This window comes from Pipistrellus hanaki (assembly GCF_964339955.1).
Source record: "Pipistrellus hanaki genome assembly, chromosome: 12".
NCBI classification, from domain to species: domain Eukaryota; kingdom Metazoa; phylum Chordata; class Mammalia; order Chiroptera; family Vespertilionidae; genus Pipistrellus; species Pipistrellus hanaki.
The window spans coordinates 17353130-17379869 of NC_140514.1; the positions used below are offsets into that span (position 1 = coordinate 17353130).

The 26740-nt window shown below is 41.7% G+C and overlaps 1 long non-coding RNA gene across 2 annotated transcripts in view; it reads left to right on the top strand.

Annotated features, from left to right (window-relative positions):
* Positions 1-2578: 2578 nt before the first annotated feature.
* The window catches only part of LOC311631428, a 37648-nt gene continuing 13486 nt past the window's right edge, over positions 2579-26740 (top strand). Inside the window, exon 1 of one of the 2 annotated variants that reach the window (XR_014796577.1) lies at positions 2579-2932. This is a non-coding gene — a long non-coding RNA (uncharacterized lncRNA). Of the gene's footprint in view, positions 2933-13274; positions 13433-26740 lie in introns of those variants that run through there. The other variant, XR_014796578.1, reaches the window with a different exon arrangement.

A 26740-nucleotide genomic window follows, 5' to 3' on the forward strand; every position in this document is an offset into this window, starting at 1 on the left:
CGGGCCTGATCAATGCCTAACTGCTCCCCTGCCGGCCTGATCGCCCCCAACTGCCCTCCCCTGCAGGGCTGGTCCCCCACAACTGCCCTCCCTCCTCTGCCAGCCTGGTCTCCCCCAACTGCCCTCCCCTGCTGGCCATCTTGTGGTGGTCATCTTGTGACCATATGGGGGCAGCCAATTTGTGTGAGGGCATGAGGGTCAATTTTCATATTGCCTCTTTATTATATGGGATATATTTCCTTGCATTAATATTTGACTATATACAATTATATTGTAAGAGCCTTAAGAGCAGGGACATCTTAAACTTTTAAAATTATTCCCTAGTGTTCAGTGGAGCCTAACTAGATATTTATTAAAGAAAAGTGATATGTTAACTAGTAATTATAACTCTCCCTACAAAACCTTTACATAGAAAGTTAAAAATACTATCTGAGCTACATTTGCTTTTATTTTCCCAGAGAGAGCATACTAATGAGCTGTGAAATGACCAAAAATTAGGCAGCAGAAGGGAAAAGAAGATATAACTGGTTTGTGTATTACACATTTTGGATAATCAGCTCTTGAATGATTAAGTGTGGGAGAACTCTTATGGGGAAAAGCAGATTTTAAAATTTCATCTTATGACAACGGAATTGTTCTATAGATCATTTCCAGTTTTGAGCTCCCTGGGGCCTCTCTTATAGGGGCACTTACCTCAGTCATGACAACTCCACCCTCAGGACCAATCGCCCCCCAAAGACCCCACCTCCAAATACCATTGCACTGGGGGGTTGGATGAACTTGCGGGGAGGAGCACAGATGTTCACGCTATCGCAGGTGAAGTAACTGGAAATGGAGGGAGTCCTTTCCCAATGGTTTCTGTTTTCTCTATGAAGAATGGACACTGTTTTCTGTTGAGGCTTATCGTGTGAGTGTGGAGGTTGGGTGAGATGTGGGAAGGGAACTCTGAGGAGGGTAGGCATTTTTTCGGAAATAGTCTACATGAAGGATGAAAAACAAATTAGAGAAGAAGAAGAAGAAAAAAAACTCCTTAGGGAAAAAAGAAATAATTGCCAATCTACTCTGTGGACCCAGGTGAGTTGTAGGGCAACACCAGGGGATGGCTGAGCGTAGGTTTTGACCATCAGAGCCCAAGGGAGGAATCCCTGAAAAAGAGGAGGCAAGCCAGTCTCATAATAAGAAGGTGCTTAGGTTCTTCTGAGAAGAGAGTCGTATAAATGAAAAAATAGAAAAACATCCTCCCATGAGTCATAGGCCTCATTTTCATCAGCTCCCCGGCCCCGCTTCTTTCCCTTTGATGTTTAAGAAGGGACATGCAATTAGAGAGGGACAAGATGAAGGGTGTAATAAACCAAGGATGCAGGAGAAGGAATGGCAGAAGGAAGAGACTCAAGAGCCCTTGGAAAGAAGAGAGGAACAGCATGCACCCAGCTGGGAGGCACAGAAACTCCCTCCAGGGATCACACGCTTGGCCGTCTCCACCGCTCTGCCCTCGGCAGCATCTAGAACTGAGCTTGGTGCAGCAGACGTGCCAAAGAGACATTTGGTGAACGAACGAAGCTCGCAGTACACGCACTGGCTTTTTAGATGACTGAGCACACGGATGTCTCCTTCCTATATTTCCTCCCCTCCTCAGTGAAAAGTTTTCAAGCAGCCTTTGGTCCTGCTGGGGCCTATTCTAAACATCCCTAGTCCTACCAACGCCCACCTCCCAACAAGAACCAGCTCTCTGTTCTTGTTGGGAAGGGAGGCACATGGGAAACGGTGCCATCTGGGCTGTTCTTTGTCCTTTTCCGCCTCATTCCCCAAATGGAAGAGAGAGAAATGTAAGGAATCTGAGGAATATGAAACTCGTCTGAAATGGTCTTTATTGAGCTGTGCTTGGAAGCAGCTGGAATCCTGAAGGGCTGTCAAGGCAGCCAAGAAGAAAAGAAAATGAAAAATAACTTAAACAATCCTAGCCAAACTCTGGGAAAAGAAAAAAAAAAAAAGTATCTAGAGCAGCTGCTATTTTTTTCCTTCCCAAGATGGTTTGCCTTTCCCCCAGTTTGGCGATTGTTAAAAGATTGTTCCCGATGATTTGGGGGTTGCAGAGGAGAAAGGGGCGGAACTCCCGTGTTTAGGAAGTAGTATGATGTGGCGGGTCGCACCCTGTAAGCTTTTTTATAAGTTACCCAGCTGGTTTTTTTTACACGTTGACTTCCTCTCCTTTTCGGACGTCACTGACTGGCAAGTAAGGTCTTTATTCGTTGGCATTGTTTTTAGGAGGCTGTTCACCGCGTTTGGTCCCCCTTCCCAACTCACAGATTGTCTCCTGTGGATCATCTCTCCAGGGCCTCCTCCATGGGGGGAAGGGCCATTTTTGTTCTGCTGTCCACCTACCCCCCAGAAGTGCAAGGAAAACTGAGCATAGGCCGCCAGATGGGCAAGGACTCTCGAATGCGCTCAGAAATTTCCAGCAATGCGATCCCCAGCTTGTCCTTCTGCTGTCTGTGAGCCGTGCACGAAGCCCACAGGCATTTCCTCTGAGTTTTCTACCTCCCCACGGCCAGGAGGCAGCCTCTAGGGTGGCCACGGGCTTACACACACACACACACACACACACACACACACACACACACACACACACCACTGCACCATAAAGGAAGTGTTCCTTAGCTGAGCTGATAAGAGGAAGGAACTGAAACGGATTTGTCCATGGCCCCAAAAAGTGAGTGTTGACCCAGAGTTGCTGTGCCCGGCCAGGCCCGGGCGCCCTGGGCTGAGTCACGGCCTCGCCAGGAATGCAGCTGGTCTGGAATGTAGCTCAGAGGCCCCGTCCTGACCCGGAGGAGCAGGACTTGACAAAAGGGAAGGGCTTTTTCCAAGTCCCAGGGAGGATCTGCATGCGTGAAGCTGCACGGGGATCTTAAAAAGGAATCACACGTTAGAGGTAACTACAATGCTTTTCTTTTTACCCCTCCTCTCACTTCCATTGCAGGTTCTCACTTCAGTTAAGCACTGGTTTCAGTTTGGAGTGCATCTTTTTAACTCTTCAGGTTCTTATATATTTGTAGTATTTATTCTGGATGGTATATATTTGTGTATGCATATGTACATGTACATGTACATGTACATGTACATGTACATGTACATGTACATGTATATGTATATGTATATGTATATGTATATGTATATGTATATGTATATGTATATATGTAATGTGTATAGGTGTGTACACACAGAGATTAAGAGAAAATAAGACAGTGTCTTTTATTTATTTAATTTATTTATTTTTTTAAATAAATTTTTATTGTTCATATTATTACAAGTGTTCCTTTACCCCCCCTTCCCACCCCACCCTCTGCCCTTTCCCCACTCCCCATTGTCCTCATCCATAGGTGCACAGTTTATGTTCAGTCTCTTCCCACATTCCCCTCTCCCCTTTTCCCCAAGAATCATTAGTTCACTCCCCTTCCATACCTCTGATTCTATTATATTCAACAGTTAATATTGTTCATCAGATTTTTTAAAAAATTTCCTTGGTTTTTAGATTCACTTGTTGATAGTTACGTATTTGTTGTTCATAATTTTTATCTTTATTTACTTTCTCTTCTGAGAGAACCCCCTTCAGCAATTCATATAATTCTGGTTTGGTGGTGATGAACTCCTTTAGCTTTTTTTTATTAGTGAAGCTCTTTATCTGACCTTCGATTCTGAGTGATAGCTTTGCTGGGTAGAGTATTTTTGGCTGTAGGTTCTTGCTATTCATCACCTTGAATATTTCTTGCCATTCCCGTCTGGCCTGCATGGTTTCTGTTGAGAAATCAGCTGACAATTGTATAGGTGCTCCTTTATAGGTAACCACCTGCTTAGCTCTTGCTGCTTTTAATATTCTCTTTTTGTCCTTTGCTCTTGGAATCTTAATTATGATTTGTCTTGGTGTGGTCCTCTTTGGATTCCTCTTATTTGGAGTTCTGTGTGCTTCCTGGACTTGTAAGTCCAATTCTTTCCCCAGGTGGGGGAAGTTTTCTGTCACTATTTCTTTCAGTATGTTTTCGATATCTTGCTCTCTCTCATCTTCTGGGACCCCCATGATTCTGATGTTGGATCGTTTGAAGTTGTCCCAGAGGTTTCTTACATTATCTTCAATTTTCTGGATTCTCTTGCCTTCTAGCTTCTGCAGAGGAGTGTCTTCTGGCTCTTTATGTTCCAAATCTTCGACTTGATTCTTGCGATCTTCTATTCTGTTTTTAGGACTCTGTATAATATTTTTTATTTCAGACAATGTATTCTTTATTTCTTGTTGATCCCTTTTCATATCCTCATAGGTCTCATTTATTTTATCGGCCTTTTCTAGGAAACTCTTGAAAAACCTTGTAAGTGTGGTTTTGAACTCTATATCCAGTCGCTTTTTATCCTCTATTTCTTTCGTTTGTGATCTATTTGGTTTAGGTATTTTCGCAGGCAGCTTTCCTGATGGGGCGGGGTTTCAGGGTGGAGCCTACAGCCTCGGCTTCCGTCAGCCCCGCCCTATGCGACTCCTAAGACTCAGGGTCCTTCAGTACTTGTTGCAAGCTCCTCTGAGAGAAAGGTGCCCTCGATTTTCGCCTGCTACCAAACAGTGTAGGCTCTCCCGCAATGGGCTCGAAACTGGGGTTCAGTTCAGTTGGAAGTGGAGTTGGAGGTGGCGTTCAGAGCAGTCTGGATCCCCTGTCTCCTTCCCGCCAGGGCAGTCCCGTGGCACAGCCGGCCGGCCCTTCTCTGCGCGCAGTGTGCGCGCCTCTGGGACCTCCTTTCGCCGCTTCCCCGGGTTCCGCCTTACAGCCCAGCTCCCTCTGGATGAGCCTGGTTCCCCGGGGTCTGGCTTAGAACGGGGGTTCAGAGCAGTTGGGGGCCCAGCACAGTCGGAGTGTTTATCTCCTTCCCGCTAGGGAACGCCAGCCAGGCACTCGGCCTCCCTCCTCTCCTGCTCCGTTCTCTCCGCGCGCCGCGTGTCTCCGTACCTTGGGCTTTTACAGCTCCTCCGCGCTTCCTTCTGGTTTTCTCCTTGCTTCTCGTTGTAGAATTTCCAGTCAGTCGACTTTCCTGTAGTTCTGGGTAATGTCCATTTTATATTTTAGTTGTATTTTATTGAAATTGTTGCGTGGGGCTGCAGCTAGGTGCCTACCCGAGCAGCCATCTTGGATTCTCTTTCATAAGACAGTGTCTTATGTTAATTTTTTCTCCCAAAGTTGAGCTAGGTCTTATTTTCAGGGGATGACTTATCTTTCCATGCGCTAGGTCTTATTTTCGGAGGATGTCTTATTTTCGGGGAAACATGGGTAATATAAAGTATGGATGGTTCTTCAGCTTGTTTTCTTTCTTTGGAATTTAACCCCATCTCAGAGCTTTCTCTGTCAGTGTGTTCTAATTCTCCTCAAGGGCTACATGCTCTTGCTGAACTCAGACGCATCACTGTTTATTTCACTGGCCCTCCTTTGGATGACCCTTCAGGTTGCTCTAAGTTTTTACTACTACAAATGGTCCTTCAGGGAGCACTCTGGTGCCAGCTTCCTTTTTGTACCTCTGTAGGTATTTCTCTAGGGTGGTACGGAGGTGTGAGCTTGCTGAGTCCACAGATAGAAGCAGTGACAGTTGGAAGGGCTACTGCCGGAAGGACTTGACCACCTTATATTCCCCGCGATGGTATAAGAGAACACCTCTTTTCCAACACCTTGGCCAACACTCCCTACCCATCTTTCCTATCTGATGTCAATCAAATGTGCAAAAAAATGGCGCCCCCTTGTTTTTATTTGCATTTCCTCCAAAACTGGTGACATTGAGAATCTTTTTAGATGTTTGCCATTTGTGTTTCCTTTCGGTGAATTGCCTGTTCATACTCTTTGCCCATTTTTCTATTTTACTTGTCTTTTTCCTGAGGACATATAAGAACAAGTTCTTTGCTATATATGCCAATTTCTTTTCCACTGAACTATTCATCAATTCTTGTTCTACTAGAAATGTATTGAACTTATGGATAATTTGGGGACAGTTTTTATCTTGACAACATTAAATTCTACTATTCATATTTTTGTCTAGGTTTTATAGCTTTTTCGTATAGTTCTTATACATATCTTATTAGTGGTCTTTGTTTTTTGGTGGCTGTTTTCTAATTTTTATTGCTATTGCGAATGGAATCTGTTTTTTCTTATCACACTTTCTATTTTTAAAATGATTGGCTTATTGATTTTTTTTTTTTTTTTTTTGGCATGTTGACCTTGCATTTTCAGTTGATTTTCTAGGTAGCTGATCATGAAGTTTTACCTTCTCTGTTCTTTAATCTTCTACATTTTCAAATTTTCAATTATCTCTAACGTGAGTTCTAGTCTGTATCACAGGACTTCCCCCCGCCCTGAGTTCTAGTGCTAGAAATCTGGTAATGGTATGTTCCAGTCGATGCCCTGTTGTTTCATCAAGTTTTTCCTCTCTTGAGCCTTCCAAATTCCATCACGGGTATCATCTTTCTCCTAGTTTTGAAGGTTCAGAATCGTACGCATCCTTTATTCCTCTTATCTTCCCCACAGCCATTTAATTACACATCCTATGGATCTTCTTTCCTTCAATTTCCTTCCTCAAAATTGTGCTGTTCATATGCTTGCTGTGATCCCTTATCATTCCTATTTTAGACCACTTCCGTGTCTCCCAGAGAAGCCAGATAGTTAAATGTGGCAATAGTTTGATGTCTTTGTGTCAAAATTTGTGATTTGGATACCCTTCCCCCCTAAAAAATCCCTAATATAAATCTTTGTAGCATCAGTGTTTTTTTCTTGCTCCATTCTCTCTCCTACCAAGGAGGAAGAATCCTTTGTTTTATGGGTAAAACATCAAAACCGATATGTTGTGCTGATCTGAGTAATGGTTTTGGTCCAGAAAGATATGTTAGAAAGAGCAAAAAGCTATTCACAAGAAGATAATTAATTTGAGCTGAAGATTGAAGGCTGAGGAGAAACTATTTTTGGCAACCCAGGGGGAGGGGGAAACTCAAGTGAAATACAGCAGAGGGGTGTGTGTGTGTGTGTGTGTGGTCTATGAAAAGTCAAAGTTGCTGTAAGCCAGGGAGAGGAGAGTTATGAGACTGGACAGAAAAGCCTTATACTCCAAGTTAAGGACTATTATTTGGGGTGTCATGGAAGCATTGGAAGTGGGGGTGGAGTCACATGACCAAATTGGGGGTGGGAGGAATGGGTATGGGTTGGGGGTTCTAATGAGATTGTGGGTTGCTTCTCTGTGCTGTCCTTGTGACATCCAGAATTTCTGAACAGGAAGTCTCTGAAAAGGGGCTCCTGGGACAGTAAGAATGTTTCCCAGGTTGGGGTTGGGGGGGGGGGGTGGGACACAGGACTGACTCACGGGTTAGACCAGAGGAACTAGCATCGTAGCTGGGAAGATGACCGAGTGGGTTCTTCTATCTAAAAGGGGTTTCATAGATGAAAACGAGACTGAGTCATGTTGAAACCCAGCCCCCTCATTTCATGGCTCTTACTTGTGAAACTCACGTGGGCCCTTCAGGGCCCAGCTGAAATGCCAGCTTCTCTCTGAAGTGTTCCCATTAGCCCCCAGCTGGGAGGTATCTCTTTCTCTTTAGACACTCTGTCACTTGTGGTTCCCAGCTTTGTATGTCTTTTTCCTGATGTGTGATATTTCTGATGATTGTTTTGCTCATCATCGTATCTCCAACATCACGTGACACTCAGCTCTGTAAGAACCCTAAATAATGAAATAGTTCAAGGAATCTGAATACTTCAAAGCTTCATCCATACAAAGCCTGAATATTCATGCAAATATTTGAAGAAAAGAACAAAAGCTTATCTAATAATTCAATATACTGCTCTTTATTTTGGTCCATAAAAGGGGATCTCATGCTTAGTTTTGGTGGTAAGCTCAGCTCCAGAAGCTTTGAAATGCAGATTAGATTAATTACATCACAAGTACATTTGAAAACTGAAAGGAAACATTTTCCAAAAGGCATATTCCAAATTTATGCCTTTTCAAAGGAAGTGTCATTTGCAGAAAAACTGAATCACACCATGAAATCTGTGGCATTTCTTTCAGTTTCCACTCTTTTTCATACTAGTGATAGGCAAATGTGATATGTAGAAATGTGCTTAATCAAATTTAGCCCGACTTCTCAAGTTAAGAAAATGTATATGTAATGTTTCTGAGATAAGAAAGGGTACATTCTTTCTTTTCTTTTCTTTTTTTCTTTCTTTCTTTCTTTCTTTTTTTTTAAGCACACAGATCTCCTATTCTGCTGCATTTGTCTTATTCCCTTATTTGAAAATTCAGCTTTGTTTATCAATCTACAAATTCCTATTCATTTAGAGCAGGACTAGAATAGCCTGGAATCTTATGGAGCTGAATGGTATTTTAGAGTGTGAGTCTCATTTTCTCTGCAATAAAGACCATGATACCATCATCGGTATTCGTTTTATAGTGCACACATTCGAGATTACCCTCCGGGAATGGGCCCGAGTTCTCGTGCAAGCCTTCTATTTCCTGAGCTGTGTGATGTTGAGCAAGTCACTTAACCTTGGAAGTGACCTTGCACACCTTAAAAGTAACCTTTTAAGCTGTTGCCTAAAATATCATGACTTTGTAGTTTAAATATAATCAGCTCGAATGTTTGATTTCTTTGAAAATTAAAAAAAAAAAATGCTAGTGGCCATAATAAATGCCAACGACTGAACCCTGAGTCATATTTTTAAAATAATGGAAGACAGGAAGAGAGGGTCAGGAGGTCCCTTCCTGTATTTGAATTTTATGTGGGAGGTGTTTGCCTGAGGTAGCACATACCCAGTGTTAGGAGTCTGTAGATGCCACCAGAATGAGAGGAGATAGAGAAAAGGATAATGACATTTTCTTAATTTGAAGGGAAAAAAAACACAAAGGAGAAATGAGTTTTTAATTTTATTGCAAATAACTTGCAGGACTGGAAATAATTAAACTGTCATACATTTCAATGTTAATAAACACAATGCAGAAGGATCAGTTACAACATAGTAATTTACTAAGATTATAAAGAGTATATCATTTTTAAGAGCTCATTTTGAGGGCTGTAGATTTTTAAACCATTTTACTCATTTTCTCTTTTGTTCTTTTGTTTCTTAGTTTATCTGAGAAAGCTTTCAGAGGTTTATTCAGGAAATAATGTTATCACTTTTGTGATGTGTTAAAATGGAAAGAAAATTTAACTTTAGTAAGAAAAGTCATACTAAAATGTGGAGAATTCCATACAAAAATGCAGATTAGAGATGATGTATAAAGATTATTTATTATGATTTTTAAAATTCAAATTGTTAAAATACAGATTTTTTTTTTATTGTAGCATATACAAGAACAAGGTATTTGTGGTGGAATTTAAGTATTGTGTGTATATTCACATATGTACATTTACATGCAAATGCTTATTTATAATAGGTGCTACGTATTATGTGTGTATATAGTATACACACCTATAGATATTGCAATTCTTATCTATTCTAAAGAAAGATATGCTGTATTTAAAAATATTTAGCATTCAGTCAACTCTGAAAAAAATCACATTGTTTCTTAGCTTTTTTCTTCTTTTTAAAAAATACATTTTATTGATTTTTTTACAGAGAGGAAGAGAGATGAGAGAGAATAATTGATCAGCTGCCTCCTGCACACCCCCCACTGGGGATGTGCCCACAACCAAGGTACATGCCCTTGACTGGAATCGAACCTGGTCGTCCGCAGGCCGATGCTCTATCAATTGAGCCAAACCGGTTTCGGATCTTGGCTTTTGTTACTTCCTGATGACCTGATGGCAATGATTCATTGTAATGTAATGTAATCCATAGGGCTCCCAGTATCACTTGACAAATTTGAATGGGTATATAAAAAAATCTGAAACACTATTCTTAGTTTGAAAATGTAAAGCTCAACAGAAACTTATTTATTAGAGAATTTGGTGTCACTGAAAAGTAAATGGTTTGATTTCAGTAATTGTAAGACTCCAAAAGAATTGATCCTTCGTTAGGAAATGTGACTGAATTTTACTTCTTATTATTTTATAGCTTATCTGTAAAAACAAACAAAAACCCTTTAAGTTAGCGTATTGTCTTTTTTTGCAAATAGATAACTTTCACTATATGTGCTGAAATGTTTTCTTTCTTTTTTAAAAAAATATATTTTATTAATTTTTCACAGAGAGGAAGAGAGAGGGATAGAGAGTTAGAAACATCGATGAGGGAGAATCATCGATCAGCTGCCTCTTACACACCCCCCTACTAGGGATGTGCCTGCAACCAAGGTACATGCCCCTGTCAGGAATCGAACCCGGGAACCTTCAGTCCGTAGGCCGACGCTCTATCCACTGAGCCAAACCGGTCCCGGCCTGGAATGTTTTCTTAACATTAGGCTTATTTGGTGCAGGAACTCATTTTAAAGTTGGAAAAATAAAGTCCTTAATGATTAACTTAAATGTATTTTTATTGACTTCAGAGAGGAAGGGAGATAAAGAGAGAAATAGAAACCTCAATGATGAGAAAGAATCATTGATAGCTGCCTCCTACAAGTCCCACAATGGGGATGGAGCCTGCAACCTGGGCATGTGCCCTGATCAGGAATTGAACCATAACCTTCTGGTTCATAGGTTGATGCTCAACCACTGAGCCACTCAGGCTGGGTGGCTTTAAGGTTTCTACATAGATTTACTTCAGAGGTATTCTAGAGATTCTTTCCTTGTTAAGATTTTACTATTTCCTTTCTCTTCCTCTTTACTCTGTTACTTAACCCAACGCCCAAATATGGGGTAGCCCACCAGAACCACTGCTTTCCGTGAACATATTCATCTTGAGATAACTGAAGATTTGGGGGCATATGTGTTACATATGTTCCTGTTAATTCTTTGCTTCCTACCCAACTTTTGATATAATAAGCTTTCACATTCGGCACCAGATTTTCTTGCTACCATTCTGACACTGAAACAGCGGCCTGATTTTGAGCCAACATTCAGCCACAATGTAGTCTTAAAACAATAAGTACTGTATTTACCCTTTGTTCTTGACCCTTGGCTTAGTAATGAGGAGTCTTGGGGAAAAAAATGAACCTCTTTTACTCTTTCAAGTATGATGCGATAGATTGAATGTTTATGTCCCCCCAATTCATATGTTGAAACCTAATTCCCAGGGCGCTAGTCTTTAGAGGTGGGGCCTTTGGAAGGTGATTAGGTCATGAGGGTGGAACTGTCATGGCTACATCGTCAGGGAGCCCTCATAGGAGACTCCAGAGAGCTTTCCTGCCCCTTTGCCATGTGAAAACACAGCAAGAAGACTGACACCTACGAACCAGGAAGTGGGCTCTCAGCAGACATGGAACGTGCTGCCACCTTGATCTTGGACTTCCCAACCTTCAGAACTGTGAGAAATAGATTTCTGTTGTTTGTAGTCCACCCTGACTATGGTTTTCTGTTGTAGAATGGACTAAAACATACGGTGACTTTGGGTGGGTCTCTCTAGGCCCACACAGTGGTCGGCAAACTCATTAGTTAACAGAGCCAAATGTCAACAGTACAGCGATCGAAATTTCTTTTGAGAGCCACATTTTTTGAACTTAAACTTCTTCTAACACCACTCCTTCAAAATAGATTCGCCCAGGCCATGGCATTGTGTGGAAGAGCCGCACTCAAGGGACCAAAGAGCCGCCTGTGGCTCTTGAGCCCCAGTTTGCCAACCACTGCTCTAGGGTATAGTGAATCATGGCAGCTCTTATTCCATTCTTTTCCCTACTACCTATCCATTCCCTCGCCCAGCAGAGAGGGATCTTTGCTGCTTGGATGTCATACATATATTTGGATAGCTGCTCCAGGCTGTTTCCAAATCTCAACCCCACTTCTAATCCCTTCATATCCTAAAGCCAGGATTTGGCTCCTCACAATCCCTCCACTCCTGAAGTTCTGTCATTCCATCTATATTTAAATGCTGGTTAAGAGTTGTAATGGAGGGTGATTTGACTGTGAACCTTGATGGATTCAGAATCTTTTCCAAATATTTAATCAGGTCTCATGGACCACTTTTTTTTTTTTTCATTTCAAAGGAAGAAAATGAAGTAGGTAATTAAGGATAAATTTCTTATGTGGGACAATCTGGGAAGCCTGTGACTGCCAATGTGAGACCAGGGGTCTCCCCAGGAAATTTGACAGAAATGCATCTCTGCCCAGTTGTCTCTTTGATGCCCACCCCCAACATTTCATTTGCTTTGGTAACTACTGTCTTCCACCTTCATTTCAGACAAGGAAATTAAAACCCCAGTAAATGCAAAAAGCTTAAGAGCAGGACTCACAAAGCAAATTAGAGTTTAATCCTTATCTGTTTACACTTTTTTTCCTAATAATACTCACCTGCTGCCTTCCTGTTATGTGCCTGCTCAACACAGAAAGATGAGGGTTAAAGAGACCACACACTTTCTTCATATTAATGCTATTAATCATCTGCTGTCAAATCGGTTTAAATTCTGGTGAGATTAGCAAATCCTGCAATGCCTTTATGGAGCATAGACTATGCATGCACTGCAGTTTATCAGATTCTACTAGTATTTGGGGAAACTGAAAGAAAAAGTCATGTAGTAGTATCTTATACTCTAGTTAGGAAACCAAGTATCTTATACTCATTCTAATTAGGAAACCAAGTGCACAGAAAATGATTTTTAAAAAATTATATTTTTAAAATTAAATTCAGAGAGAAAGGGAAAGGGAGAGAGAGAAATAGAAACATCAGTGATGAGATAGAATCATTGATTGGCTGCCTCTTGCATGCTCCCCTACTGGGGATCCAGCCCACAACCTGGGCATGTGGCCTGACCTGGACTCAAACCATGACCTCCTGGTTCATAGGTCAATGCTCAACCACTGAGCCACACAGGCTGGGCAGAAAATGATCTTTAGAAATAAGTATATGACAACATATTCCCTTCATCTCATCGCCTTACCTTTCTCTCAGCATTCCATTTCATCCAGAAACTCTCTTAATGTGACCCCTCAAAATAAGCTGCATTTTGCTTTTAAAGTAGAGTCAAACAAGAATCTGCCTTTCTCACATTTCATTGACATATGTTTGCAGTCCATTTAGCAGCTTCTTTGGGTCACAATCTTCCATAAGGTGGAACCTAAGTTTTCATTGGTAGACATTTTGAATTGGCCAGGTTCCAGGGGCTAGCTTCTCAGTGGGGACTCAAGCACATCCTTTCTCTGGCTGCTTCAGCGAGAGGGCCTCCAGGCAGCCTCACATTCTTTTCTCCTCCCATGGCTGCTGCTCCCTACTCCTCCCAGTGGACGGTGGACGGAGCCGGCCCAGGGTGAGGACATTCCATTGGACACCAGTGCAGGGAACGGTTAGCTCCTCGAGTTGGCATTCTGCCTTTTGGGAAGGTCTTCCTTTCAGAGGCCGGAGAGGTAAGGAGTCAGTGGCCCACTTCCTCCCTCTCTCCCTGAGCCCACCTCTGACTCTTTGCTCTCCCATGGGTGAAGGGAGATAGTCCTACTGGGTGCTTCTGTGTGGGGCTGCCCTAGTGTGTGGGCTGATGTGGGCTGGCAGCCAAGATGGTGCTGGATCTGGTAGGGGACACACACTCCAAGCTCCTTGCTGCTTCTCTCTGGCTACTGTGTCTTTCCTTTTTGAAGTACATGATAAAAGAGAAGAAAACAAGAAGAAAGAGTGAGAGACAGAAGAAGAAAAAGATGAGCTAGCGGTGAGGGAGGGAAAAGGAGAGAAGGAAAAAGAATGAAAAGTTAATTTTTGCCTTTAAATTGAGTTGACATCTTACTATGTCTCTCCCCGCTCTACACCTGGCGTGCCCTCTCTGATTCAGCAGGTCAGGGACGGGGCCTGAGATCCTGCTTTTCTCACAAGCTCCCAGGTGAAGCAAATGCTGTTGGTCCTCAGACCACTCTCTAAATAGACCTGAAGAATAATGAACCAGATACTGTACCAATTTCTCAGTCCTTCTCCATATATTATCTGATACTCATAAGGCACTTTATATATGTCTAGTACTAGGTAAAGTGCTTTGCATGTATCAACTCATTTAGCCCTCACAGTGGCCTATGAGGTGGGCACTATTACTAGCCCATTTCACAGTTGGGGAAACCAAGTCATGATGTGAATTAGTTCACCAAATACCACATAAGTGGTATAGAGCCAGGATTCATGCTTGGTCTGGCTCCAGAGTCTGTGCTCAGTCCCATCCCTAGCCCAACAAGTCACAAACGTATCACCCTCTTCTAGACAGACTCTCCCATATTTAAGGGGGAACCCTTAAAGTGGGAACCCCACTTGAAAATAATGTTCCAGAGGTGTGATTGACCAGCCTGCGAGGGTCATTGTGATAGTGACTCACCATGGCAGTAGCCACCCTGTCAGCTTGTGTGCCTTCTATAAATGTGATCATTACAGCCAGCTCGTTCTCAAGAGTAAGCTGTAGGATCCCAGTGCAGCTGTGGTTTGGGCTTTTGTTTTGTTTTGTTTTTTGGTGTTTTTTTTTTTTTTTTTTTTTTTTTTTTTTTACAAGTAGAGGCAAAAAAGGGCAGCTGAGGTTAACAGCTTTCGCTGATCACTGAGGCAGCGAGAGAAACGGCTCCAAGACAAACACTTTGTTCATTGTGTAACCTGAGGGGAGAGAGCAGGCTGGAAGGGCTGAGCCAGGCAGGGGTGAGGGTGAAACAGGATACAGGGCCGGAGAAGGTTGGCGGCTGGTTAGAGCAGAAAGCGAAGCAGAGAGGCCAAAGCAAACTGGCATCTTGTAAATGAGCTAAGTCTGGATCAAGGAAGCGGGAGATCCATTCACTCGTTTAATCATTATTCACTGACAACCCCCCTCAGTTCCAGCATGTGACATGCTGGTGATACTGTGACATGCTGGTGATACCGTGAGGAATAAGACAGACCTGGCCCCTGCCCTCAAGCAATTCCAATTCTTATGGGGAGACTGACAAGAAGACTAAACCAAACCAAACAAGACTTCAGAAAAATAGACTGGTACAGCCTGTAATGAATGCTGTGAAGGAAAACAAAGGCCGGGGATGGTGAAACCAAGAGGCACTCTACTTTAGGGAGGGTGGTCAAAGAAGACCTTCAGCTGAGACCTAAGATCAGACACGTTAGGCACGTGAAGGGGGCATTCTGGGAAAGAAGAACCAGCGGTGCAAAAGCACACGTGTGGGAAAGAACTTGTCCTGGAAGGGGGACCTGGCAGGGTTTTAGGAATCCACGGGCGTCCATTGGGAAAAGGTACAACCTGACATAAGGATGAAACCCATGAATAATTGATATGAAACAAAATCAATGGGCTTTGACAGGTAGGTCAGTTCTTACCTGGAATACTATGTTGAATTCTTGACATACCAGAGTGTCCAGGCTTGGGAATGATTTGGCTGCCATAGCCTCTGGACGTGGGAAATACTTTCAGGCAGGGTCCGATTCATTATTTGGCCTTTTTTTTTGGAGGTAAAGGGCCATTTCTGAGTTGCACGAGTCTCACAGAGGTGCCAACCACTCTTCTTTTCTCTTCTCTTCCTTCCTCCCAAGTTAAAATCTTACACGTGTGGTTAAAAATCCCTGTAACCACCCTCCTGTCTCTTTCCTTCCCTGCTATCCTCGGAGGTAAAACCTATCCTAAATTTCGAGTGTTAAGTTCTGCGCATGTTTTATATTATATATGTATCTGTAAGCAACACACAGTGTTAATTTGCATGTTTTCCAAATGATACATTCTATACTTCCTTTTCAAGTTCTCACTTGACATGTGTTGATACACATCTTCTAGTTCATTTAAACTGCTGTATGGTGTTCTATTGTATAAAAAGGCCATGATTTATCCATCCTCTTATTGATGGATATTTAAATTGTTTCTATTCTTTTTCTCTTACAAACAATGCAGGAATAAACATTTTTGTGCATGTCTCCTCATGATTGATATATAGCGAGGTAAGGCATCACTGAGTTGCATCATAAGTATTTTGGACAGAATTTTCATGTTGATGGTGAAACAATCTGATTACTTACTTAGAAAAAAATGAAATCAAGGTAAGTGCTGGGAGAGACAGAATGTGAGGAATAGGAAGTGAAATAGTATGGAATAGTAGGTGAAGTAGATATGCATTTTTTTTTTTTTAAATTTATCTTTTGAAAAAAAGTAGGTTGAACATACAAGTAAATTGAGCAACCTTTGAAAGCCACAGACATTCATCTACTTTTGAAATATTACCCTTTGTGTCAATGCTACTATGAAGCTATCTAGAACTTTCCTTTTTGATTCTGTGAAAATGTACTACTTCCTCCTTTGGGCCTCCATCCTATCTACCTCCAATACGTGATACATTGCACATTCTATTTGCTATGGTTTATTTGTATGTCCCTTTTAATCAGCTGCATGTTGTTTGAAGGTGGAGTTCTCGTCCTATTTGCATCTCCAGGGTGTGGTAGTTGTACTTTGAGGAACCAATGGAAGGTCCGAATCACAGAAAACCCTTGGGACTTAGACTGGTTTTCTGACGACAGAATACTTTAGTGAGGACTAACTTAAAGTACGGAAAAGGCGGTTAGATCTCTTTTGTCTTCAATTAGACCTGCAAAAAGAAGTTTCATATAAAAGCTGATAAGAATGACTAAGAAAGCAGAAAAATCACTTGGAATTTGACTGTAATCACTCGCAATGGCTGATTAGTATGTATCAGTGGACAGTTAATGTTAGGAAAACTTTAATTTTACAAATTGTCAAGAAATCACCTCTAAAATACCTTCTATTCTCATGAAAGGACTTAATTCTTAGTCAACCACTAGGATTTTCAAAACCCTTTATTGTTATAATCTGGGATACTGGCATTTTGTCTCATTATGATTACTGATTAAATAAAAGAATTTTCTAAAGTGCTTAGCACAATGTTTGGCAAATAGTACTGAATAAACATTAGCCTTACGATTATTGGCTGGTTCCATACTTAGACTCCTCTCATTTATACCATGTGTTTCTTGGTATATATTTGAGGGACCTCCTGTCTGTATGTTTGGAGTAGTATGTTAGTAAAGCTGCTAGCTCAGGAAAAGTAAGGCATCTAAAAATTCAGATTTTAATTTAAGAAAACTTATAGTATTTTCAATAAAATTTAAAAACTATGCCAATGTCCTCACCAATGCAGCAAAACACACACACACACACCATAAAGATATATAAATATTGGAAAGAAAGACAATAAATTAGAATTTGTTAAAAATGTACATTATCTTCATAGACAATCCAAAAGAGTCTAGAGACAAAACTAATTAGAGAGTGTGTTAACATTTCTGAATATAAGATTAACATGCAAAAATTGATGTAACATATTAGAAAACATGAAAAAAAAATTGACTCTTCACAGAAGGAAGGATAATTTAAAATAGCTTAGACAAAAAAGGTGATAATTTGGTATCAACTCAGACCAATGGAATAGAACAGAAGTCTCAGAAATATATGCAAGCATATGTGACTCTTATTTGGAAGAGGAGATACTGTGGAGATATTAAGGGGAAAAGTTGAACTTTTTAAAAAGGGTGATAAGATAAATAACTTTCCATGTGGGAAAAAAAGAAATTAACTTCTTTACCTCATTCTATACATAAAACTAAAATCCAGTTAGATTATTAAAGATTTAAATATAGTAAAATAAAACTTAAAAAAAGAAAAACAAAATTAAAATAAAAATTCACAACTTAAAATTCAGCAAATACAGTAATGGAAAATTCTTGGATATTTTGTGGTTAAGTAAAAAATAAATAAATAGGGTATTATATATGATACATACATTTTCCAGAATGTGGACAAGTCATTAGAACATTATAAGAATGCTTACTCTTATCACATGAATTGCTCATTATGAGTAATATATCACACGCACCAAAGAAGGTGGTAGCTGGTTTCACTTCCCCTAAACACCTTTTCAACAGTAAATCTGAGGCCGCTGTGGTTGACCAGAAACACATAAACCAGTGAGGCCCAACATAACCAGTATGTGTTTACGTATTGACTCATGGTGCTCCAGCAGGCTTTAATCACAGGGGAATGAGCAATATTACTCAGACGTTATTGTTTAATATGCCACTCATTTGTTTTCCAAGTTTGCTTCAGTCTGTGGGAAGGTTCCTTTCTGATTACAACATTGGTCCTGATTCCTGCAGTTTATCTTCAATTGCCGTTTTGAGGTGGCCATGAAAAGCCCATGACAAGCTCCTCATTTCCCAAATCTATGCATAAAAGCCTCATTGAGTTGGATTCACCCTAACTACGTTTTGAAATCACATCAGCACTTTCAGATCAGCAAGTTACTTCTTAATAAATGACGGCCTTGATGTTAGATGCTATTTTAAATGCATGAAAGAGAGCAGTTTCCAAGTGTGTGTAACTACTTTTAGGGAAGAGGAAATGGCAGCATTTAAATAAAGGTCCTACATTTTTATTATGCTGTCACTGGGTATTTGAATAACTCACTGTACAGGAGTTCTAGTTGTACAAAAGTAATTTTCTAAATCCGATTGTTTATACTTCAAAATATAGTTCTAGTTCAAGCTCACAGCAAATTATCCATTTTTATACACAAAGCCTACGGGCCAATCAGAGGACTTGAACTGTCTCCCCTGTCACTCTTCAGTGCGGCTGAAGGGACTGGAGTTTCATAAATCTAGTCCTTCGCCCTCAGCTCTGACTCTCCTTTCCTGTAGGTAGTGAACATGTTGTCTCCAGTAGATGTTTGTCCAATATTTTAATACCATCTCATCACTGTGATGATCCACAGATGCGTCCTGAAAATCTGTTCTGTGTAGGCCATCTCTGAAGTGCAGCATCAGGCTGCCCGTGGTTTAGATCCTGGCACTCGTACATAGGGTAGCAGAAAGGGCAGGCACCACGACCATGTTGAAACGCAAGTGGTGACCTCTCTCTTTAATATGGATATGGTCTTATTTTCCTCTACCAGCAAGGGTGGCTGATAACGGTCTTGCTTTTACTTCCAGAAATACATATCATATATATTTACACTAGAGGCCTGGTGCACGAATTTGTGCACGGGTGGGGTCCGGCCAACCTGCCCTGATTGGGGCCTATTGGGGTTGGCCGGCTGGGGGGAAGGGATGCAGGAGGTTGGTCAGCCAGCCCTGCTCCCAATGGGGGGTGGGAGGGAAGGGCCTATCAGGGGCCATGCCGGTAGGGGGCTACAGGATGTTGGCTGGACAGCCCCGCCCCCATGGACCAATTGGCCTGCTGCAGAGTGTGTCATAGTGACCTGTCATTCCAGTCCTTCCAGGTGCTTGGCTTCTATATATATAGCTATATGTGGCATATATAGCACATTTCAACTTTGAAAACATTGATTCTCTTAACCAATCTCTGCCAGGCCTCTCTCCAGTGACCACCCCCACCTCCAATTTCATAAATAAATACTCTGTCATACAAATAGTCTATAATATTTTGTCTACAGAAAACACCGTTGTGTTGTAGGAGTAGTAACTGTATTAATTGTTTTCCCCTTGAGGTATAAAATGCTTTCATGTCTAAACAACAAAAAGAAAAAAGAATCTGGAGGAGTTTATCTTCTCCACGAAAAGGGATCTTGAGATGAAGGCTCGTCCTGAAGGAATGAATAAAGGGCTATTGGATTCAGCTCTCACTTTCATTAAACAGAGTTGTCGTTTCAGACCCCAGCTCTCCCCAGAGACAGCGATTCCAACGGGGGAAGCAATATGCAGAGGAAGTTCTTGCAAGAAAAGTTTTTTTGTGTGTGAAATTGTGATTCTTGCCAGAGATGTCATATGTTTTAGTTAACTCTCTTCCCGAGAACTCGGAACATTTCCCAAGCCCCGGATATATACCACGGGAATGCTGCTCAGAAGTCAGCAGCGTGGGGCTGAACAGAAGAGGCTGAATTTTACACACTCCATTTGTCTCTGGAGATGAAGCCTCTGCTCTGTTTTCCTCAAGGTGAAAGTCCAATTCCCTTTGAAAACTGTAAAGCCTTATTCCATTGGAAGAAAATGATGATAATCTCTGTCACTGCTGTTACTATTTATACCGCAGTGAATTTACCTAAGGAAGGCAGCATAGTCTCTGCTGGATGCTTTCCAGAGCTCCCCAAGGAACAAAAGCATACAACTAACGGAGATTGGACGTTCTGTTCTGCCTTTTCCTTCCCAGCCCTGTGGGGCGGGAAGCCACCCACCACAATGCTGTGGATTGGCAACTCTGCACACACACAATGCAACAGTAATTAATGTTCCCCGTGTTGTTTCTCAGGAACCACAATACTCTTCAGAATGATCAAGGAGAAATAAAGTTATGCTCAGTGTGAGAGTAATTTCCCCATGGTGTATTGCACCTCTACAGGGATGTGCTGAAGTTGACTCCTTCCGATGTGCGAGAGCCGGTTGTGAAGCACTGAGGAACTGTGCAAGTCAGATGCTAATCCTTTGAAATTGGGCCACTGTGGGAGTATTGATATCATAGGAATTGGCATCTGCTGAAAATCAGGGCTTTTTAATTACCAACACCCCCCAAAAAAACAAAAACAAAAACAAAAAAAACAACTCACAAAACTGGGTTATCAGCATGTGTAGTCTATACCAGTGGTTGGCAAACTCACTCATCAACAGAGCCAAATATCAACAGTACAACGATTGACATTTCTTTTGAGAGCTGAAAACTGACTTTTGCGCATGGACCACGAAGTTTCAATCGCCTTGTATGTGCACGCTCGCACGTGGTATATTGTGGAGAGACACACTCAAGGGGCCAAAGAGCCCGCATGTGGCTCACAAGCCGCAGTTTGCAGACCACTGGTCTATACCTTTGGAACTGGCACAATCTAATAAAATATTCATTAGCTAGGACTCATGATGGACAACAGTTTACTGATGAATCTTGCATAGGATGAAAAGCCACTTAGTAACTGTGTTAGTTTTCTATGGCTGCTATCCCACAAACTTGGGGGCTTAAAACAATTGAAATGTACTCTCTCACAGTTCTGGAGGCCAGAACGCCAAGCTCAGTATCACTGGGCTGAATTCAAGGTGCTAACTGGACTGGGCTCCCTCCAGAGACTCCAGGAGAGATTCCATTCCTTGCATCGTCCAACTACTGGTGGAGAGCAATAGAGAACTAGAAACGACGATGAGAGAGAAACACCGACCAGCTGCCTCTTGCACACCCTCTACCGGGGATGTGCCCGCAACCAACGTACATGCCCCTGACCAGAATCGAACCGGTACCTTTTAGTCCGCAGACCGACGCTCTACCACTGAGCCAAACCGGTTTCGGCTCTTCCTCTCTCTTAAAAGGACACTTGTGATTACATTTATGATCTTTGCAGAAAATCTAGAATAGTCACCTCCATCTCAAGATCTTTAACTTAATCCCATCTGCAAACTTTTTTTCTTTCTTTCTTAAAATAAAGTAATATTTGCCAGTTCCGGAGATTAGAACTGGTATCTCTGGGAGGGCCATTTTCAGCCTACCACAATATCCACCTCTGCCCCCCCTTACATACCTGGACACTCTGCACTTGTATCACATCCTTAACAAACTAGTCTTAATTTTAAAGAGCAAAATCTTAATGATAATAATAGCAGCAGCTCTTCTTTTTTTTTTTTTTTCAAAGTCTCACCTGAGAATATTTTTTAATTGATTGTAGAGAGGAAGGGAGAGGGAGAGAGACTGAGAGTGAAACACTGATGTGAGAGAGAAACATTGATCAATTGCCTTCGTATGAACCTGACTGGGGATCGAACTGGCAAACTGAGTATATGCCCTGCCTGGGAATCAAACCTGTGACCCTTCAGTGCACAGGACAACACTCCAACCAACTGAGCCACACTGGCCAGGGCAGCAGCAGCTCTTCCTTATTTAGTACTTCCTATGTATCAGGTAGAGTGCTCAGCATACAGTCATCTCGTCATTTCATTATTATTCCTACCCAAGTCAGGAAATGTATTTTCAAATTCTTTTTTTGGAGTACCAGAATCTATGTCCATTCATCAAGAGAGACATGCCTGCTTCCCTCCCACCTGAAAGCCATTCCCTGGGGCTGTTTATAAAGCTGTTCTGAGGCTCCCGTTTTATTCCGCCCACTTTTCCCAAGTTAGTCCCATAACTTCCAATTACCCCCAGGCTATTCTTATCTCTCTGGGCTCCATTGAAGGGAGGATAGAGAGTATATCTATTGGCTGGGAAAGACCTCTCTGGTATGCAGAGTTTCTGGACAAGTGAATGGAAGGCTCTGGGCCAAGGTCAGTTCCTGGATGAAACTGTAGCTGGCAACAGCATCTCTCAAGAGGTGGTTTGGAGAGGGCCATGAACCATGGCTGTGGGTGATAAGCCTGCAATTCTCTATCCTGTTGTCTTTGGATAGGAGTTCTCTCCTGATCTGCCTGCCCAGTTCCTTGTTTCGTTTCTGCTGTTTGCACCAGAGGAGGGAAGGAAGACAGAAGCAATATTTGGTGGTTGCCTGAGCTGGGTCCAGCTCTGAGCTGGGAGTTTTCCTTGTTGGGCAAAGGATGGTATAAAATCCAAGGACATTTTCTTGTGTTATTCTTTATAGCTGCAGTGAATAAACTGGCAGAACTGGTCTAGAGATGTGATGTAATAAGTCTATTGGGTTTGGGTAGCACATTTATTTTTCTGTTAAAATGCAATTTTCAGTTGTGAATAAAAAAAGCTGGTTGAATCTGGCCTATTATAATAGCCAGTGTTTTATGGAGAAATTTAGGTCAAGTTTGCTTAGGTTTAGAAATATTCTATATAGGCCCTGCATGTTTTTTGTATAACAGCAAAAAACAGATTTCTAAAAATTGGACAAAGTCAATAGTAGCAGGCCAAGGGCAGAGTTGAGGAAGTTGGCTTCAGCTCCACCATTCTGGCTAAAAGTCTCAATTTCTTTATCTGTAAAATGTTGATAATGAGGCCTACCTTCCAGGGTTTTTTAGAAGGATTGAATTGAAAATTAATTAAGGCATATAAAATACTTCATATATAGTAGCTACTCAAGGAATGGTAGCCCCACTGTCAATATTAGTAGTTCCAAATGACCAAATACACTAACAGTTAGCTTCAGACAAAAACACCCATCTTGCTCTAGTCCCTTGAAAAAATTCAAGTAATGCCTTCAATTTTTCCCTTTCTACTTCGGAAGTGCAATAGCAATAAGGAGATAGCCTCTAGGAAGGATTCTCTGACCTTGCCTGGTCCCTGCCCATTCCCTCCTGCAGATCCCTGGTGAGCTCCACCACAGTTGGAGTGACCACCACTCAGAACGACCTTTGCTTTCTTTACATGCTTATCTCTATACCTTACGACCTTCATCTGCTGGAATCTTCACTAATTAGTGTAATTTCTGGAATGCGGAAGAGGCACTAAACACTCTCTCTGAATAGAATTTGAATAAAGTGACAGCTTTTTTGAAGTGGAAACAAAAAAAGGACAGATTGAATATTTATTCTAATCCAATCTCCTGTCATGTTAAAGGAGATTGACGCCATTGCTATGCTTTTTTACCTTCCTTCCTAAATATGGTTTATGTTGGCTTTTGAGACAAAGAGAAGCAATGTCCAACTTTTCCGACTTTAGAACCCCCTTCAAAAGACTAATTACTGACATACTGGCTTTTGGGTCTTATTTCCTCATTTTGTGACTCAGACTTAGGGGGATTCTGAGGTTAATTTTATGGGGAGTAATTTTAGCCTACTATCAACACTACAAGCTAATATTTGAGAGCATTGAATTAAACCCCTTATAAGCATTATCTTATTTAATCCTTTCCACAGTTTTATGAACCAGACATTATTATAATGTCTACTATATAGACCAGGGGTGAGGAACATCTGACCCACAGGCCGTATATGGCCCACAAAATCATTTGGTCTGGCCCTGCCAAGGTAATAGGGGTGAGTTAATTAAATGTTTGACCAAATATAGCAGGTTAATTTTTAAGCTGGTAATTTTATATGGCCACGAATGATGTTATAAATATCTAAATGGCCCTTGGCAGAAAAAGGTTCCCTACCTTTTTTATAAAGAAACTGAGACACAGAAAATAACTAGATCAGGGTTGTAGCAGGGCTAGGGTTGAACATGGGTCTATAAGACTTTAAAATCTGACTTTTGAACACTATGCTAAACTATTTTTAGACTCAACTGTTTTCTTTCTTAATGTATATTTTTACTTATTTCAGAGAGGAAGGAGGAGGGAGAGAGAGATAGAAACATCAATGACCAGAGAGAATCATTGGTTGGCTGCCTTCTGCAAGCCCCACGCTGGGCATCAAATCTATAACCCAGGCATGCGCCCTGACCGGAATCTAACTGTGACTGCCTGGTTCATAGGTTGATACTCAATTACTGAGCTATGCCAGTTGGGCTTAACTGTTTTTCTTGAACTGAATTTAGCGAAATTATTCTGAGAGAGAAAAGGTAATTCCGCTTTTTACTAAATCCTAATTAGGCACTGTGTTAGCTTGGGCTGCCATATCAAAATACCAACAGACATTTATTTTTCTGAGTGTGGAGGCTGGGAAGTCCAAAATCAGGGAGCCAACAGATTTGGGTCCTGGAGAGGACCCACTTCCTGGCCTCTCTGTGTGCTCATGTGGTCTTTCCTCAGTGAATGGGGAGAAAGAATGAGAGAGGGAGCGAAGGGGAGAGGGAGGGAAAGAGAGAGGAAGATAGATCTTTGTCTTCCTCTTCTTAAAGGGCACTAATACCTAAATGAAGGCCCCACCCTTATGACCTCATCTAAACCTAATTACCCCCAAAGACCCTGTTTCCAAAATACTCACACATTGGAGATTAGAGCTTGAATATATAATTTTGCAGAGGGACACAACATTCACCTCATAACAGGTACTAACTAGTACCTCTGGAATGTGCTAAACTAAACTCTGGAGGTGAGGGGTGGGGAGGGGAGAAGAGAGAAAGAAAACAACAACACACCAGGGTCTGGACTGGTGGGGGAGGCAAACAAGGGACGGAAGATAGGAGTCACCCACCCTCAGGCATCCACTCTGCACTCAAATGACCCTATAAGTCAATGAGTCTGTGTGCCTTGCTTGTCTAATTCCAGCCCCATAGCCATGTCCTTTGCTCTTGGGGAACTCTGTGACTAGGAAGGGCGGTATCAGTATGGGTCAGATCAGGAGAAAGTGCACAGTGATTTAAGCAGGGACATTTTAATACAAAGAATTATTAACTAGCAGTCCATTGTTTAGAAATCCATGAGGGCATAGAAGGAGAGACTATGACAAGTGAAGCCAAAGAGTTTTGACCTTCAGGGTAAAGAGTGAGGACTTTGTTTTTCCCTTTGGGCCGTGCCTGAGTGAGCATGACTTGCCCTATTTATTAGGCAACATGAGACTCTGCTGCATTTCCTTTCAGATCACCCCAGGCATTTAGGCTATTTAAAAAATCTAAATAACGTCTCAGTCAGACTAATATTCTGAGAGAGAAATGTTTTAATTTGCCTTTTCCCAGAAGAGCCTTTTCGGTCTGAGAGGGAGTACACACAGGCTGGGTGGTGGTCGACCCACGTGGAGACTTATGGGAACCCAGAGGTTTTGGCAAAGGCACACATAACTCAGAGAAGACTTACATATCGTTTCCTATCACACAAACTGCTCAGTAGAACTGGAATGCAGGTCAACACACAACAGCTGTTTATCTTTCATTTAAACTACCACAACGGCCTTGCTTAAACAAATCCCCTTCCTTTCTCAAACTTTCAAATGCTTTAATATTTGCATAATGATTAATCTCCAGCTCCAGAGGAAATTCCCAAAGGAAGGAGGCAACACAGAAGCACTTTTAAACTCCAGCCACATGGAAAAGAGGAAAGGGGGAACATGTCAAATCTTAGGTTTTGGAGCCTGCTTCCTCGGGAGAATTCTAAATAATGGCGGTCATCCTGTTGAATATTAAACTGAGGACTGGATGGCTGAGAGAACGCAATCCCAAACATCTGGACACTGTCTCCTAACTAGGCCAAAGGTACAGCTCCGATTAAGCGTTGCTCATTCGTATCGTGGTAGATCCTGACTATGGCAAGAAAGTTTGGTTCTGTGCTGTGAAAGAGGCTCAATCCTTATTCTTCGAACCATGGAATACATCCCCACCTGGCCATCCAAGGAAAAGTCTGGAATTTCCTTTTTCACACAGGGTCTTCAACTAGCTGTTCATTTACTGTGATTTAAGGAAGTTTTTAGCTGGGGAAAAGGGCCCAGGCTTGAAATGCACTCCTGGACCTCAGTCTTTGACCTGTAACATCAAGGCATCTGGCTAAATCAACATTTTAGAATTACAAGGGGAATTTTAAAAATAATACCCAACCCTGGAACCCACCCCAGGCTAATAATGAAATTAGGATTTTTGGCAGGTGGGGCCACAGCATCATTATTTTAAAAAACATTCCCAAGAGATGCCCACGTGCAGCGAAGCTTGAGAGCCACTGGAAGGTCTCATACATGGTGTTACTGATACCTCTGTGAAGATCATCCTGTGGGAAAGCCTTGTGCGTGTTTTAACCATTGTTCCTGGTAGGTACACTCTCTTCCAAGTTAATTGTATGTGAACATGGATATGCATTTGGTTGAAGACTAAATGAAATTACTTAAAAATGAAAACAACTATCTTAGGGCCCAGGACTGAAGGGAAGTTTTCTTTAAAAAATTTAAAATATTATATTGTTTTCATAACCAAA